Source organism: Neodiprion lecontei, chromosome 1 (genome assembly GCF_021901455.1).
Source record: "Neodiprion lecontei isolate iyNeoLeco1 chromosome 1, iyNeoLeco1.1, whole genome shotgun sequence".
NCBI classification, from domain to species: domain Eukaryota; kingdom Metazoa; phylum Arthropoda; class Insecta; order Hymenoptera; family Diprionidae; genus Neodiprion; species Neodiprion lecontei.
In genome coordinates this window covers 13,100,897-13,110,507 of record NC_060260.1, presented here as the reverse complement: position 1 = coordinate 13,110,507, position 9,611 = coordinate 13,100,897, and the positions used below count along the sequence as shown (strand labels likewise).

General features: G+C 37.1%; 1 long non-coding RNA gene across 1 annotated transcript; it reads right to left on the bottom strand.

Moving 5' to 3' along the window:
* Window positions 1–4,663: 4,663 nt before the first annotated feature.
* Window positions 4,664–5,760, bottom strand: LOC124292827. The gene is made up of 5 exons (XR_006902762.1): window positions 5,730–5,760; window positions 5,406–5,489; window positions 5,224–5,299; window positions 5,075–5,140; window positions 4,664–4,721 (listed from the first exon to the last, which is right to left on the bottom strand). It is a non-coding gene; the product is annotated as an uncharacterized LOC124292827 (long non-coding RNA).
* Window positions 5,761–9,611: the final 3,851 nt, after the last annotated feature.

The window sequence follows — 9,611 nt, the reverse complement described above, 5'->3', positions numbered from 1 at the left end:
ATAATAAATTGTATAAGCTTATTCATAGCTACTGAATATGTGCTTGCGCGAAAAATGAATTGAAATAATGTAATGTAAATATTTTCAGTATAGGAACACATCAAAAATATTGTATAAGGATTAATATAATTAATTAATTGTTTAAAAATATAATAAATTGTGCAAGCTTATTCATAGCTACTGAATATGTGCTTGCGCGAAAAATGAATTGAAATAATTTAATGTAAACATGACATGAAATATTTTAGATCAAATATAATTACAATTGCCATCAAATATTATAAAAGTGTTTTACTCACCGAGCACAAATCCTCGTCCACCTTCATCTCCTTGTCTTCCTCGTCCTCCTCGTCCAACTCCGAACACCTTCAACCACCGCCAACCACCTCGAGTTATACCTCGAATACTAATAAATATTTTCAGCATGAGAACAAATCAAAGATAATGTGTGAGGTTCAATATAATTTTTTTATCGACGTATTTTACCAAAAAGATTATGAGAAGATTATAAAGTTATAGAAATTTTATTAACGTACTGACAGCTACTGAATTTCGGCTTGCGCGAAAAACGAATTGAAATAATTTATTGTAAACATGAACCAGGAACCACGGAGCGCTTATCTTGGAAGTCGAGAAATTTTATTAGCGGACTGACGGCTACTGAATTTCGGCTTGCGCGAAAAACGAATTGAAATAATTTATTGTCAACATGAACCAGGAACCACGGAGCGCTTATCCTGGAAGTCGAGAAATTTTATTAGCGGACTGACAGCCACTGAATATGGGCTTGCGCGAAAAACGAATTGAAATAATTTATTGTAAACATGAACCAGGAACCACGGAGCGCTTATCCTGGAAGTCGAGAAATTTTATTAGCGGACTGACGGCTACTGAATTTCGGCTTGCGCGAAAAAGGAATTGAAATAATTTATTGTAAACATGAACCAGGAACCACGGAGCGCTTATCCTGGAAGTCGAGAAATTTTATTAGCGGACTGACAGCCACTGAATATGGGCTTGCGCGAAAAACGAATTGAAATAATTTATTGTAAACATGAACCAGGAACCACGGAGCGCTTATCCTGGAAGTCGAGAAATTTTATTAGCGGACTGACAGCCACTGAATATGGGCTTGCGCGAAAAACGAATTGAAATAATTTATTGTAAACATGAACCAGGAACCACGGAGCGCTTATCCTGGAAGTCGAGAAATTTTATTAGCGGACTGACGGCTACTGAATTTCGGCTTGCGCGAAAAAGGAATTGAAATAATTTATTGTAAACATGAACCAGGAACCACGGAGCGCTTATCCTGGAAGTCGAGAAATTTTATTAGCGGACTGACAGCCACTGAATATGGGCTTGCGCGAAAAACGAATTGAAATAATTTATTGTAAACATGAACCAGGAACCACGGAGCGCTTATCCTGGAAGTCGAGAAATTTTATTAGCGGACTGACAGCCACTGAATTTCGGCTTGCGCGAAAAACGAATTGAAATAATTTATTGTCAACATGAACCAGGAACCACGGAGCGCTTATCCTGGAAGTCGAGAAATTTTATTAGCGGACTGACAGCCACTGAATATGGGCTTGCGCGAAAAACGAATTGAAATAATTTATTGTAAACATGAACCAGGAACCACGGAGCGCTTATCCTGGAAGTCGAGAAATTTTATTAGCGGACTGACGGCTACTGAATTTCGGCTTGCGCGAAAAAGGAATTGAAATAATTTATTGTAAACATGAACCAGGAACCACGGAGCGCTTATCCTGGAAGTCGAGAAATTTTATTAGCGGACTGACAGCCACTGAATATGGGCTTGCGCGAAAAACGAATTGAAATAATTTATTGTAAACATGAACCAGGAACCACGGAGCGCTTATCCTGGAAGTCGAGAAATTTTATTAGCGGACTGACAGCCACTGAATATGGGCTTGCGCGAAAAACGAATTGAAATAATTTATTGTGAACATGAACCAGGAACCACGGAGCGCTTATCCTGGAAGTCGAGCAATTTTATTAGCGGACTGACAGCCACTGAATATGGGCTTGCGCGAAAAACGAATTGAAATAATTTATTGTAAACAGGAACCAGGAACCACGGAGCGCTTATCCTGGAAGTCGAGAAATTTTATTAGCGGACTGACAGCCACTGAATATGGGCTGGCGCGAAAAACGAATTGAAATAATTTATTGTAAACATGAACCAGGAACCACGGAGCGCTTATCCTGGAAGTCGAGTTTCACCGCGTAGCGGACCCGAAGCGCGGGATTCGGGAGGTTGAGAACCCGGTACTCGAAATACGTAGCGGACCCGAAGCGCGGGATTCGAGAGGTTGAGAACCCGGTACTCGAAATTTGCGGAGCGCGCCTCTCATCCGTCCGCTCTACTGCGCGGTTGTTTCCAGACTGAGGAATTCGGCTAGCTGATTTTGAATTGGTGACGTCACTTTCTGAACATCCGACATCCGAACTCTGGTTTCGACCTTTAATACTATGTATGATGATGTATGATGTATGATGTATGATGTATGATGTATGATGTATGATGTACGACGTATGATGATATGATATGATGTATAATGATTTCAGTTTTCACATTTCATACAAGAAATACGCACTTTATCTCTCCTGCCGATTCCAGACTCAAGCGGCCAGGCCCTTCGATGGTCAGCCGTTGACTGAAGATATATCCTTCAGTTAACGGCTCAGCTGATAACGCTGCCGTTCTGCGACAGTTGGATGATGAAAAATTTTGCTCGTACCTTTCAAATGTGTGTTAAAATACACTCGAAGTGTTAAGAAGCCTCGTTCCTTCTCTTCCTGTCACCTTCTTAGGTCTTTAAATCACTACGCTGCGTTAAATACTGTCTCATGTACGGAGAATCCATTTCATCTTAATCAAAATTGGCGCATCCGTGATGTATTACAGTTACTCTGAATTTTTTTCCATTCAAACACTTTTCGAAAAACTATTCAGCTTCTCTACCCAAAGTAGATACTTCACTTGCGACTAGCTAAAACAGCGTTTCGATTCTATGCCTACGAAAATCCAAGATCGAGAGAGCAAATGAAAAGTTGTTGGAATATTTATGAATATTTATGTTATGGAATACATCGGAATATCAATGTTATGGAATACGTCGTGCGCGCGTCGAATAGAATCCCATTTCGAAATGAATAATTCTTCTCTTTTCATATCATAGCTAATCTAGTAATATAGGTAAATAGGATGGTTGGAGATGTTCGGAAATTGTAGGACATTTCAAAAGTTAAAGTCAACGATGATCCGGTGCATCAATTTTATCGTTACAGATTTTCGTTTCCCACGAGGCATAGATTATTCAACAACGATAATGCAGTCCTTAAAATTCATCATTCATCTCTGTCTGGAAAGCTAATTCGCAAGGCGTGGTATTCTAGATATGTCAAAACTAAGCTAGCGGCACGTGTTTGCATTATTAGAAAAATACCCGTATTCTACATACACTGTTTCTAATCTTTTGCTACATTTGGTTTAATCCCCATGCTTCCACAGCAGGAATAGTCGGAAATGTTTTTGATTATCCATAATGAAATAAAAGAAGTAACAAAGCTTAAATTTATTGTTAAAGCTCTAATGAATACGTCAAACTGCGGTCGAATTCATTTATTATTTGCACATGACCTCTGTATATTTGATAAATTATTCCTAAGTACATTGAAACATACGTATTTATAATGAAATATCATGCAATGGGCTGTGTAAACTATAAACTATAATTTCTATCAAATAGCTGCTTTTATGTCAACAGGGCTTTGAGACTCAATTAAGTTGGATCTTGATTTTTGCCATCGTATGCAGGACATTGGGTTACAAGAACAAATGCGAATTACGAAATACTCCGTGTTAGAGATAAGGATATTTTAGTTCAAGTATACCTATACACAGAAATCCGTATGCGAATATACTAAAACCTCTGTGTTTATTGTAAAAATCTAGTTTTAAATGTGTGTACATATGTATATACACATGCATAAGTATACATATACATATATACACATACATGTACATAAATAATTGCCAAGAAATTAGAAACACTCACAACTTGTCGCAAATAGAGTAAAACGTAAGGTTAATAATATACAAATTACACAAGCGCAACATAAAACGTGGCAAGGGTAATCATAGTATACATATACGTGATATAAATTAATAGTCTAGAAAAGAGTATTTAGAGAGCTTATCTAATTCCGATCTTGTAACAATAGATCATTAACATAATCAATATACGGTTAAAGCTGTATTAGCTACATTCACAATTAGAGATAATATTTTTTATCCATTTTTATAGTTATTTAATTTCTTGTACAACAATTTTTCAAATTTCACCGCAAAATGCCCAACGAGTTCTCGTTGTGCAAACACGAGTCAAATTACCTTACAGATGGCATTACATTGATTTTTGCCTTCTCGCGTCGAGTTATAAATACAGAGAAATCTCAACGAGAGCTCATTTCTATAAGATTTATTGTAGTGTTATATTCGTAGCTGTACCTGTTATTCTATATTATATACTGTCCTAAATTTTAAACACACGGCACAACAATGGCTGAAAGCACAATGGCAAGAAGAGAGGAGCAATTTGCATCTTAATAAATCTTTTCTTCTTTATACGTAGTAGAGCGATGTCACGTCGGAGGATATGTACCAGTGGATCAGTAGGTGGGGCACAGAACTGAAACATAATTATGTTAAAAATCTTCAACATCTCTTACAGAAAGTAGGTACGTTGCCAGACCTTATACACCAACAATGAACATTCATAGAGGCTATATTCATAAATATTTACAAAAGTAAGCTAATATTTTACCCGCAATTGCTTATTACTGATAACTTGATATGATTACTATTTGGTTTATTACGGTTCACTTATTTTCAGACAATCCTGAAGTTGTATTCCAAGTTTTTCTAAAAATTCATCGCCTGAATAACATCACCAACTTCAACCTCATGATAATAACTGGACCGTGAAATATACAAGTGTTTATCTCGCACGGATTCAAGACAAGGTGAAAGAAATCAACCCACCTTTCAATATGTAGTCCGTTAATAATGTGGGCACCGTTGGACTATCCTCATTAATAGCCTTTAATACTGAAAACAAAAACATATTATTAATTTCGAATGAAGTTATTAAGTAATTGTTGGTACTGTTACCAAGAACTTGTAAAACTTACTCTTAATGAGGACTTGTAAAGCTTGATTATGAGGTGGGCCATTGTCCATGTGATAAGGTATCACTGTTGTCAAATACTGTAAATTTTCAATATATTTTTGTCTGGTTAGGAACTTATCTCATAGGTCTCACAAGATTGACAAAGTACTAATCAGACTTTGCTCGTAAATCTAAGATGCCTACCTTGGAATCCTCGATCACCCGCAACCATCCCGTAACCACCTCAAACCACCTTCAACGACGACCGCTAACCACCTCGTGTTATACCTGGAATAGTAATAAATATTTTCCGTATAAGAACACATCAACAATATTGTGTAAGGATTGATGTAATTAATTAACTAATCAATTATATAATAAATTTTATTAGCGCATTCATATTCACTGAACTTGTGCTCGCGCGAAAAATGAATTGAAATAATTTATAGTAAACATGACAAGTTTGAGATATTTTAGACAAAATATAATTACAATTGCCATCAAATATGATAAAAGTGTTTTACTCACCGAGCACAAATCCTCGTCCTCCTCGTCCACCGTGTTCTCCTCGTCTTCCTCGTCCTCCTCCTCGTCCACCTCCAACCACCGCTAACCACCTCCAACAACCACCGATAACCACCCCGGGTATACCTGCCATAATAATAAAGATTTTCAGTATAAGAACACATCAAAAATATTGTGTGAGAATTAATATAATTAATTAATTAATTACTAGTAGAATAAATTTCACTAGCGCATTTATAGCTACTGAATTTGTGCTTGCGCGAAGAATGAATTGAAATAATTTACTGTAAAGATGACAAGTTTGAAAAAGATTAGATGAAATATAATTACAATTGCCATCGAATATTATAAAAACGTTAAACTCACCGAGCACAAATCCTCGTCCTCCTCCTCCGGAACCACCTTGATTAGCCGCAACCACCCCTAACCACCCCCAACGACCACCGCCAACCACCTCGAGTTATACCTCGAATACTAATAAATATTTTCAGCATGAGAACAAATCAAAAATAATGTGTAAGGTTTAATATAATTTTTTTATCGACATATTTTACCAAAAAGATTATGAGAAGATTATAAAGTTATAGAAATTTCATTAGCGCACTGACAGCTACTGAATTTGGGGTTGCGCGGAAAACGAATTGAAATAATTTATTGTAAACATGAACCAGGAATCACGGAGCGCTTATCCTGGAAGTCGAGTTTCATCACGTAGCGGACCCGAAGCGCGGGATCCGGGAGGTTGAGAACCCGGTACTCGAAATTTGCGGAGCGCGACTCTCATCCGTCCGCTCTACTGCGCGGTTGTTTCCAGACTGAGGAATTCGGCTAGCTGATTTTGAATTGGTGACGTCACTTTCTGAACATCTGACATCCAAGCTTTGGTTTTGACCTAATACTATGTATGATGATGTATGATGTATGATGTATGATGTACGATGTATGATGATATGATATGATGTATAATGATTTCAGTTTCCACATTTCATACAAGAAATACGCACTTTATCTCTCCTGCCGATTCCAGACTCAAGCGGCCAGGCCCTTCGATGGTCAGCCGTTGACTGAAGATATATCCTTCAGTTAACGGGTCAGCTAATAACGCTGGCGTTCTGCGACAGTAGAATGATAAAAATTTTTGCTCGTATATTTCAAATATGTGTTAAAATACTCTTGAAGTTTTAAGAAGCTTCAAGAAGAAACAAAAGAAATCGCCGACATTCACCCTTTTAGGTTCTTCAAATCAGGAAACTGCGTTAAATACTGTTTCATGTACGGAGCATCCATTTCACATCGATCAAAATTAGCGCATCCGTGATGTATTATGGTTACTCTGAATTTTTTTTCCATCCAAACACTTTTCGAAAAACAATTCTGTTTCTCTACCCAACGTAGATACTTCACTTGCGACTAGCTAAAACAGCCTTTCGATTCTACGCCTGCGAAAATTCAAGATCGACAGAGCAAATGTTGTTGGAATAATTATGAATATTAATGTTATGGAATACATCGAGCGCGTGTCGAATAGAATCCCATTTCGAAATGAATAATTCTTCTATTTTCATATTATAGACGTATTATTGTAGATAATCTAGTTTGTCTCCTGGAAAATTATAAAATTTATAGTATGCATCACGTATCAATCATAAATGGATCATATATATTAATGTCGTACATGGACCGCACATACATGTATACTTTTTGGTCTCTGTATCATTATTACATATGATCTATTATTATTTATGATCTTTGTGTACATCCTTCTCTCGGGTACCTATACTCTAATTAAATCACTGTTTTGCTACGAATATTCTCAGTATTAATTTCTTGTATCTTCGACAAGTCTTGGGCTTAGCATTGCGAAGACTGTGTTACTCGGAAGGTGAATGCGGCCAGCATCATGTCGGAATCGTTAACTCTCTGATGTTCTGCAATAAGTTCTCAACTCTACCGTTGGAACATCTCAGAGAGCGCAAGCGCACGACGATTTTCGGTTGTCACACCAAAGCCTATCAGGACAACTGTCTTTATATTCTTCAGCCAACGTTGGCGTATAAGTGCGGAAAACGTATAAACGAGAAACATATAAGTGAAGTATTTTTACATGGTTTAAAGGCATAAATTGCCAGGACCAAGAACATATTACATATAAACGAGAAAGATGTACAAGTGCGAAACGTAGAACTGAGGTCTTACTGTATTAGATATTCTTCGTTTTTCGTATATCACTCTCGATCCATTGTTCGCAGCAAGAGTATGCGCAACGGATTTCTTTTGCGAAATGACGGCGATATGGCGGTGGAATGAATTAATTTCAGCATTTTTTCGATGTGCAAAAGTTAAATTGAAAAAATTCGAAGGGGTTTACTTTCCCTGTTTTCGAGCTAAAAATTTTTCGTCTCAGAATCGATTCAGACGACCCTGTCTAGACTAATTCGACACCAATGATTGAAAAAAAAAGCATGTGGATCATCATGGGACTATCAGCTGAGGAAATACAATAGAAACACGGTGTAAATTCATTCATCGTTTATTTTAATACAGTTTACATAAAATAGAGACAGTACAATATCATACATCACATATCCTATTCTGCGGAGGTGTGTTGCAACTGTACGTAGGTCGAAACTCAAGCTACATTTCGATACTATATTAATAACCATCTGATATAGTATATTTCAAATTCTGTTTAAGACTATGTATACTGTACACTAATTTCCACATATAGTAATTATATTCCTTAAGTAATGTTGATTGAAATTTTTGCGGTCTCCTTTGTCTTTCAATTTAATTCAGTTTGTCAAATTGTTAAATTACTAAGGGGTTAGGCCACTGTGGAAATTTCAAACATTCGATTTGTTAAAAATTTTCTCAAAAGATGCCTTAATATCTTACAAATGATATACTCAAATGATTAAGGTGGGTGGAATGTCAATACTGTAAACCATGTGAATATTGACGTAATAAACGTGACACTGAAGAATACGCTAAATGGGCAGAAAGTCGTGCAAGTGAATGTAATGCAAATTACGAAGGATCGGCTGGAAAGATGGAGGTTAATGCAGTTATTGAAATGTTTCAGCGCTCTCAACCTTTGCATGACGTGAAATACGCATATTACGTAGGTGATGGTGACTCGAAAACATTCAAAGGAATCATAGATGGTAAGCCATATGAAAACCTTACAGTGTTCAAGAAAGAATGCGTTGACCATGTGCAAAAAAGAATGTGCACCCGATTGCGATAACAAAACAGAAAAAAGTAAAAGGCCGTGGCGGAAAAGGAAAGTTAATCGGAAAGCTAATGGACAGTTTGACTATTCATTACGGATTAGCAATCCCAAGAAATACTGATTCAGTGCAAAAAATGAAAAATGATATATGGGCCACACTATACCGTAAATTATCGACAGATGAAAATCCGCAACATGATAAGTGCTCAGTAGGAGAAGATTCATGGTGAAATTGGCAAAAAACAAAGGCTACGAATATTTTTGACAGCTGTAAACACGAGCCAGCTCTCAGTAAAGATGTCTTCGAGGCCATAAAACCTGTTTATGAAGAACTTAGCAGTGACAATCTTCTCGTTCGATATATCGGTGATTTTACTCTCAGAACAGTAATGAAAGTTTCAATTCGACGGTGTGGGCTTTAGCGCACAAATCAGTTTCCAGCGGAAAAATTGTGCTGGATATTGCGACAAATATTTCCATTTGTGTGTACAACGACGGCCTTTCATGAATTACGCACATAATGGATGCTATGGACATGAAAATCGGGCCTAACAGCTATAATGGATGCCTGAAGGTGGACGAGCAACGCATCAAAAAAGCGTACAGAAAAGAAGAGCCGCGCAGAATTTTGAACTGTTATTTCAAAAACACGG